Source organism: Oryx dammah, unplaced genomic scaffold (assembly GCF_014754425.2).
Source record: "Oryx dammah isolate SB20612 unplaced genomic scaffold, SCBI_Odam_1.1 HiC_scaffold_2, whole genome shotgun sequence".
NCBI classification, from domain to species: Eukaryota; Metazoa; Chordata; class Mammalia; order Artiodactyla; family Bovidae; genus Oryx; species Oryx dammah.
In genome coordinates, this window is record NW_024070186.1 from 82,108,247 (window position 1) to 82,117,432 (window position 9,186).

At 43.3% G+C, this 9,186-nt stretch overlaps 1 protein-coding gene across 1 annotated transcript in view; it reads right to left on the bottom strand.

Moving 5' to 3' along the window:
* Window positions 1-9,186, bottom strand: part of MB21D2 (Mab-21 domain containing 2) — a 131,537-nt gene that overhangs the window by 44,894 nt on the left and 77,457 nt on the right. The window lies entirely within an intron of this gene.

Here is a 9,186-nt window from a genome sequence, read left to right on the forward strand (position 1 = left end):
AAGATTAAGTGATGTCATGATATGTGCTCAGCACACAGTAAGTGTCCAGTAAATAGCAATTCTTACCTTCGAAAGTTATAAACTGGCATGGCTGATAAAGAAATGGGAGGTGATAAATTGGACCTCCTTCCAAAGGTCCCCAACAACAATTAGAAATGTGAAAATGGAGTGGAGTGTCCTGCTTTTCACTGCAGAGACTTCACCATGTTTTCCAGATAAAATTTAAAAGGGTCATAGAGTTCCCTCTCCACGTATTAGGTTGCTGCATTCATACCTCTCCTTATTTATACTGTATATGCTGCTAAGTCACTTCAGTTGTGTCCGACTCTGTGCGACCCCATAGACAGCAGCCCACCAGGCTCAACTGTCCCTGGGATTCTCCAAGCAAGAACACTGGAGTGGGTTGCCATTTCCTTCTCCAATGCGTGAAAGTGAAGTCACTCAGTCTTGTCTGACTCTTTGCGACCCCAAGGACTGCAGCCTGCCAGGCTCCTCTGCCCATGGGATTTTCCAGGCAAAAGTACTGGAGTGGGTTGCCATTGCCTTCTCTGTGTTAAACATATACATAGAGAGCCACATACATACATAGTGAGAAATGAACAAAAGAAACACAGGTCCTCTCTTGTTGAGCTTACAGTCTAACACATTCCTCTTAAATGATGTGTAGGAAGACACAGGACAAAAGTTTTGCCATGGGCAAAGAGGCAGAGCTTTCTAGATCTCAGCCAAGCAGCTTAAAGTGTGGCAGCGTTGATGGGATTGCTTCAACTCGAATTTTCATTTTATTCAGGGAAATGTGCTGTAGGGTCTAGAGTTTTTCTGAATGCTAATGCGTGTGTTTTAAAGAGGGAGAGAGAAGAAAGGCAAGCAAGGAGGATGGGGAATCCACTGATGGACATCTGAGCTCTGAATAATGCATTGACACGTTTCATTTTAAGCACTGTTTGTGTTCCATCCCACCCACCCCCCTCCCATGCCCTGCAAACTAATTGTCTGGATGTTTTGAGCGCCCAGCAAGCTGCCTGCCTAATGATGCCTGGGCTCTTAACAGCCTCATGCCTCTCTTTCCTTTAACCAACATAGTGAAGGGCTGGTTTCCCTAGTCCCTTCCCCAAAATCATTAGTCTCTCAGCCAAAATAAGAGGAAGGGCAAGTCCCTTTGAGAGAAAGGAGCTGTGGTTGCTGAGCAGCCCTGTAGGAGGCCTGCGGGGGCTCAGTTCACTTTCCTACTAAGAAAGTCCTTCCTGAACCAGGAGCCTAAGGCATCATGGGAGCTCGTTAGAATGCACTCTCTGGCTGGACACTAGACCTACTGAGTCAGGGGACCCCAGGAGTGTGCAGGCACATTAAAATTTCAGAAGCGCTAGAATGGGATATAAATCCCAGAGTTTTCATTCCATTTTAAGAATCTGACCACAGTATATGAGATGGTCAAGCGAATTGGGACAAAGTTATGTTGGAAAGGCAGTGTGGTGTGAATGAAACAGCCAGCTCTGATGACCTTCACCTTCTGATATTCACACCCTGTGCAGCTCCTGCCCACACTGAATCAGGGTCGGTCTACGGCAAATCAAATGTGTAGAAGTGACAGCATGAGGCTTATAGGGCAAGGTCATAATAGGCACTGCAGCACTTTCCTGGCTTGGTCCTTTGCATCACTTGCTTGTCACAGGAGTGGGGGGCATCACTATGCTGGGGGCTCTTACAAGAGCTTGCGGAGAGGCCCACATGGAGATACACTGGGGCCTCCCAGCACAATCTGCCAGTCATGTGAGCAAGTCAGCTCACAGGTGTAACCTCCAAGCCCAGCCGAGCTTTCAGGTGACTACAGATCCAGTCACGCTACTTCATGAAAGACCGCAAGCCAGAACCACCCAGTTAAGCCACTCCCAAACACCTGATTCCAAGAAACTTTGTGAGCAAATCAATGTTTAATGCTATTTTAATCCACTGAAGGCTTCCCAGGCGGTGCAATGGTAAAGAATCCGCCTGCCAATGCAGGAAACAAGGGTTCACCCCCTGGATGGGGAAGATCCCCTGGAGAAGGAAATGGCAACTCAATCCAGTATTCTTGCCTGGAAAATCCCATGGCCAGAGGAGCCTGACAGGCTACAGTCCATGGGGTCACATGACTGCGCATGCATATGATATGAACCCATCGAGTTTTGGGGTACTGATTATTCAGTAACAACTAACTAGAATGAGGACAGAGGGCTGGAGAGGGCTGGGTCTGAGACTAGGCTCCCCCAACTAGGAGTGGTTTTCCATCACCTCTTCACCTTCTTCATGCCTCAGAGGCCTCATCTATGAAAGGAACAAACACAGTTCATCCAATCTTCAACCCCTTTGAATATACAGATGCACCATTACCATCACAAATCACTAAGAAAAGGGTATCATAAAATTCATACAGCACTGGTTCTCAGATGCCTACAAACTTTAGAGACTAACACTGTGGGAAGATGTGCACCTTAAAGTCGATGGAATACAGGGTGATGTTTGTTCTGCTCACCGCGTGGAGATGGTGGGAGGATCCACGGTACAACAGGGGCAGAGGGAACTGATGGGCAGCATTCTGAAGCACCCTTGCTTGAGAAAGGGAAATGGGAAATGACGCTACGGTTCCAGACCAGCTAATTAAATGGGCTCTGCTGGGCTTCATCAGTTCACTTTTAATGCTCTTGCCTCAGGCTCCTATCACAATTTATGCTCAAAATGACTTCTACAAAGCCCAACTGAGAGGGAAAAACAGTCAAGGAAAAACATCTATGGCAGTGCTCCCTAAACTTGCTGGAGCATAAGAAACGACTTATTGCATTTGTTAAATATACACCCAGGCCCTTTTCTAGAGACTTTGATTCAATAAATCTGGGGTGGGCATTGGAATCTATATTTTAGCAAGGGCCCCAGGCATTTCTTATGAACACACAAGATTTAAAACACTGATCAAAACGAGATAATATCCATCCACTTACTAGTATTTTTTTCTTGCACCAAAGTATAACAGGAAAGTTCAAGTCTGGAATACCTTAGCTATGACCTCTTGTTAAAAAAAAAAAAAAAGCCTTCGACTTAGCATAAGGGTTTATTGAAGGTCAAAAAAGAAAAAGAAAAATTCTTACCAAGGAGTTTGCCATTGTTGGAAAACTTACCAAAGTCATGGAAATGTATACTATTCAATGCTTATAGTGTAAACATTTGCATAATATTAGAGGAAATATATTAAAGAATGTATCTCCTGACAGGCTGACTGACTGGTTTCTTCTTTTTTTTAAACTGAGGTACAGTTGATGTATAATATTATGTAAGTTTCAGATGTGTAACAGTGATTCACAAGTTTTATAGGTTATATTCCATTTATGTGCATACGGTGCTAAGTTGCTTCGGTTGTTTACAACTCTTTGCAATCCTCCTAGGTCCATGGGATTTTCCAAGCAAGAATACTGGAGTGGGTTGCCATTTCCTCCTCCAGGGATCTCCCTGATGCAGGGATAGAACCCGCGGCTCCTGCACTTCAAGCGGATTCTTCACTGCTAAGCCGTGGGGGAAGCCCTATATTCCACTTATACTTATTATAAAATACTATCTATGTTCCCTGCACTGTACAATATATCCTTGTAGCCTATTTTATACATAGTAGTTTGTGACCTGTTTCCTCTTTTTTTTTTCAATTACTCAGCAAAATTACTAAGCAACCATATTTTCCTTTTTTGCTTAGACTACCAGGAACCTTTCACCTAAAATTCATGCCCCCAAATGAAAACAATATTAACAATAATTAACATTTTTGATAGTTGCTGCTGCACAAGGCTTGTGAGGTTATGGCTTTGTTGTGTATTTTAATGGTCATGTTATAGTCAAGTGCATTTTCTTAAGGTTTTCAAATCTTTTTGGAAGAAGGCAAGAAACAGATTTTAAAATCAATACTATTTGTTTTGTTTTGTTCTGTTCTAATCATGTTAAGACTAAACAACCACCAACCCACTTCCAGGAACTCTTCGCCAAGTTACGTGGGTTGTCTCCTCTCATGCCAATCCCTTGGCCAGCTTTTAAAATATTATAGGAACGCTAACCACATCTTGGCGAGGAAAGTCGATTTCTGTTCAAGCCGAATACTTATGAGAATAAACAGAAAATAATTTTAGAGCAGCTTCTCAAAAGCTTCTTCTTGTCTCTCTCTGGTGCATAACATCATTTTCTGACAATCTGACCCAATAATGGCAGCTGAGTCAGGTCATTAAACTCTTTCCCTGTAAGAATCAAAAAACACCACCTTCCACTTCATTTTTCAACATCTTACTCATGTGTTTTCAGTTTTGCAACAGAATTTCATCCTTGACCTGAACTTCTAAATATCTCACAAACAATAAATAAGTCACTAGAAGCCTGCTGTGTAAAGGTCATTTTCTGACAGATGGGATACCGCTATAGAACATGGAATTTCTCCTCTTTCCCAGGCTGACAGAGCAAGACAACTCGGGGCAAGGATTTTCATAATCAACATGGAGTCGGTACACAGCAAGCGCTTGGTCAGCGTGAAAGAATTGAGCTAAGGAACCCTGTGGTCCCGCAGATTCTCTGACTGAAACTCAGTCATTATGCAAGTAAGAACATCAAGCCCAAAGAACTGATCTCCCCCAAAGTTACACCAAAAAGGGAAGCAAGACAGACAAAAATCCAAATTCTCTCTTTCCCCACCCACTGCTTCTCCTTGACTTGACCTCTTAAACACAACATCTGACTTCTCTGTCAGATCCTTGTCTTACATTACCACTTCTTGGATCTTCCAATTTAGTTAATCATCTCCCTTGTTTCTCAACTCAGAATCAAGTTCTCTGGGAGAAACCTTCCAGCCTGGGGCAGGCTCCTACATTACCTGCTCCCACACCTCCTTGACTCACATTCCTTGTAGAGAATGTATCCCTGCTTGCAACTGTATTCTCAAAAATGAAACTATTTCATGAAGGTCCAGCTTTCTCACTAAACTCCTTGAGAGTAGAAACATATACATGTTGCTGTCATTCACTTTTATATTCCTAGTGCAGGAAGCCTCACTCAACTGATTATTTGTTGAATGAATATATTATTTTAAAACTCTCCAAATATAAGGAGTGGGTCAGTGGTACAAATATTCTGTCTCATGAATAGCAGAGATACAATAAAAGCAGCAAATCACTCCTATATAATATTTAAAGATATCTCTATTTTTGCATTGAGATAATTCACTCTATAAATAACATGTAATCGATGCTTAAACTCAGATGGCCCTGTTTCAGACTCTGAGAAAAATCGGGGCAGACTTCCTCTTTCAATGGGTTCAACAAGGAAACGTTTATTATTTTAGCATGAGACTAAGACAAACTGGGTGGAGAAGGCAATGGCACCCCACTCCAGCACTCTTGCCTGGAAAACCCCATGGACAGAGGAGCCTGGTAGGCTGCAGTCCATGGGGTCACAAAGAGTCAGGCATGACTGAGCGACTTCACTTTCACTTTTCACTTTCTTGCATTGGAGAAGGAAATGGCAACCCACTCCAGTGCTCTTGCCTGGAGAATCCCAAGGACGGGGGAGCCTGGTAGGCTGCCGTCTATGGGGTTGCACAGAGTCGGACACAACTGAAGTGACTTAGTAGCAGCAGCAAGACAAACTGGGACTACTATGTGCTGCTCACAGAATTTCACAGGACAGCCTGAAATTTCTGAATTATGTAGGCAGCTGTTTTCCGCAACTGTTATGCACACAACTGTTTTCAGGTAGAGGATACTTGAGAGGATTATTCTTACTCAATTTGCCTCTGTATCTTTAAAAAGTTTCATAAAAGCATGTAGCAATATTTGCAAATTTTATTCCATTTAATCCAGAAAAAGGGCCAGGTCATTTCTCTGATCCACAATTCACTTACAGATTCCAAAAAGAAATGACGACAATTTGATATCATTCTTGGAACATTTTAACAATCTGTTGTGTCTAAGACTGTTCAATTTGGTATCAAAGATCGTTTCCAATTCTAACTCTGAAATTAAACTTAAAAAGTAAATGGCTCACTACTGTTTCTCTCTTTTCCACCTGTTTAAAAATAACAAAACTTTTGTCAGTCTGAGGGTTTACTAGCCTTGATCCTACAACTCATGGTGAGAAACCTGTGCTTCTTAGGAAGACCAAGAACAAAGTGTTAAGAAAAGCCCTCCCCTGGACAAAAAGCTTTTGATTACAGGATGTCACTATTTGGGGAATGTTCTTAGCACATTGCCTGTGAAGCACCATTATATCTTCTCCTTCTTGGAGCTTGAAAAAATGTCCTACCACTCCTAAGTTGGGGTATCTCAGAAGTGTTGGAGTGAGGCAACAGTGATGTCAGAGAATATGCTTAGATGCTCTGATTTGGCTTTGAGTAGATAGAACTGGGTTATAAACCAAAGAGAACCAATTATAAACATAGCACCATCCTTCCCTGGACCTCAGCCTCCTCTATTATTAAAGAAGGGGCATTACTCGTTCATCACTAGCATCCATTAACTCTGACTCTACTAAGACACATAGAAAATCTCAGAGCTTGTTTCTGGGAAAGCAGAGAAAGGATCAGATATCTTGAGGGAGTTTACTGTCTGTGCTTCTGCTATAGTGGCCCATGAGTGCCCTGCACCCCCTGCCCATTGCTTCACAGTGGACTTCTAACACCCAAAGGTAATGTGGATACTTGTTATGGGCTGAACTGTGTGCCCCTCAAATTGACAGTTTGAAGCTCTAACCCCCAGTATCTCCAACGTGACTGTATTTGAAAACAGGGTCTTTAAAGTGGTGATTAGGGTGGACTCTAATCCCATCGGACTGGTATCCTTAGAACAGGAAATCAGACACACAGAGACTCAGAGGAAAGGCCATGTGAGGACACGTGGGAAGGTCTCAGGAGAAACCAAATCTGCTGACATCTTGGACTTCCAGTCTCCAGAACTGTGAGAAAACAAATGTCTGTGGTTGAAGTCTGTGGTATTTTGTTACAGCAGCTCTAGTCAACTCATACAACGCTGAACTGATTCACCTGTTCAGATGAGAACTTGAATCTTCTTGTATTTTTTTCTCCAATGAAAAACTAGTTCTACAGCAGGAAAATTAACATTCCCAAGGTCAAGAGCAGAGCTTATGAAGGCAAATGGGTAAGGTCAACAACCTGGACTTCTTTCCTTAAAAACAATACATATCCTAACAATAAAACATTGAAACTTGGCACAGGCATCAAAGAACTCATACTCAGGCCATAATAAGCTTGAATAACCAATTATAAATTAAGATTATGGTATTTCACTGAATGAAACCCCATGGTTAAAACATGGCCTGTTTGTATCCAGAAGAGATATTAGGACTTTCTCCCCTCCAGAAAGCCAAGAACTTTCCTCCAGGGAGTGCTCACCACAGCTACTGGCTCTCCCCTCTGCTCTATTCTTTCCCGAAGGAGCCTCCTGAGACACACTCAAACAGAAGCCTAACTGTTTTTGAGGCTAAAACTAGGCATGGGACTCAACATCTGCACTGGAGCCTATCTTCATTTTCCTCTCCCGGTCATACACAAGACGTAAACAGGCAGTCCCCTGACCCCTAGGTTCCCTGCCAAGCCTGAGATGGGGCTCAGGGAGGGATCTAGCTGCATGCTCCCTACCACAGATGTGAGGCCCTGAAAGAGACCTCATATGAAAGTATCCATACCACACCTTAATGATCAAAACTGGCTTAAGGAAAAAGAGAATGGTTCTATTAATAATTCACTGGTTCCTAAATAGAAATGTTTCAGCGGTCTGCATCTGAATCATCTCAAAAGGATTTGGTGTGTTTTTTTTTTTTTTTTATTCAGACTTCAAAATCACATCCTTAGGATGTTCTATTTCACAGGTGGGACCTTGGACTGTGATTTTTAAGGTGATCCCCAGGTGAGTATGGGCTTCCCAGGTGGCTCAGTGGTAGGGAATCCACCTGCCAACGCAGAAGACGCAGAAGAAGTTTGATCCCTGGGTCGGAAGATCCCCTGGAGGAGGGCGTGGCAACCCACTCCAGTGTTCTTGCCTAGGAAATCCCACAGACGGAGGAGCCTGGTGGACTACGTACATGGAGTCACAAAAGAGGCAGACACAACTTAGTGACTAAACAACAGGTGAGTATATAATTAGGAAACTCTCAAAACTGCTGTACTTCTTTTCAGAGTTTAAACAACTGAGAAGTAGCTGGCGTCTACAAATCATCATTCCAGTCACTGAGGCACCAGCCATCCAGTTCTATATTAACTTTATTCCCAGGTGGTGCTAGCGGTAAAGAACAAACCCACCAGTGCAGGAGATGCACGATCGATCCCTGGGTCAGGAAGATCCCCTGGAGGAGGGCATGGCAACCCACTCAAGTGTTCTTGCCTGGAGAATCCCCATGGACAGGGGAGCCTGGTGGGCTTCAGTCCTTAAGAGTCGTGAAGAGTTGGGCATGACTGAAGCGACTAGCATGCACTGTGAGATAACAGAATATCCCAATACTCAGTGGCATTTCTTATCTCTCAATTTCTGTAAGTTGGGAATTCAGGTGTGGTGGGGTTGAGTATTTCTGGCTCAAGATTTTTTTTTTTTTTTTTTTTTTTTTACTAGGCTGCAGTTAAGACACTGGCTGGGGCTGCAGTCATCTGAAGGCTTGAGAGGGGCTGAATAAGCCACTTCCAAATTGTTGACCAGAGGCCTCCATTTTCACTGACTGCTGGCAAAGACCTTAGTTCCTCCCCACCTAGGCTTCTAAGTAGGACACCCTACGGGGATCTCTTCCCATGGAGCAAGTAACCCAACAGAGACAGAGGAGGAAGCCACAGTGCCTTTCATGAGCGGTTCCTGAAGTTACACGTTATCACTGTCACTCTTCTTTATTCATTAGAAATAAGTCACCAAGTCGAAGCCACAGGCAAGAACAGAACAGGCCTCTTCTTTTAAAGGGAGAGTCGAGGAATTCTAAGCCACTGCAATTTCCACTACCTGTCATACTCTGAGAATGGAACAGAAACTAACAACACTAAAGCATCTCTGGTCTTAAGCCTGCCCTCAAGGAATTCTGAGAGCAGGGGTAGGAGAAAAGACCAGAGTATCCAATTATTACTCTTTTATGAAGTCAAGCTAGGGAACAGTCAGTTAGGTGAGGGCTAGGGAACAGTCAGTTAGGTGAGGG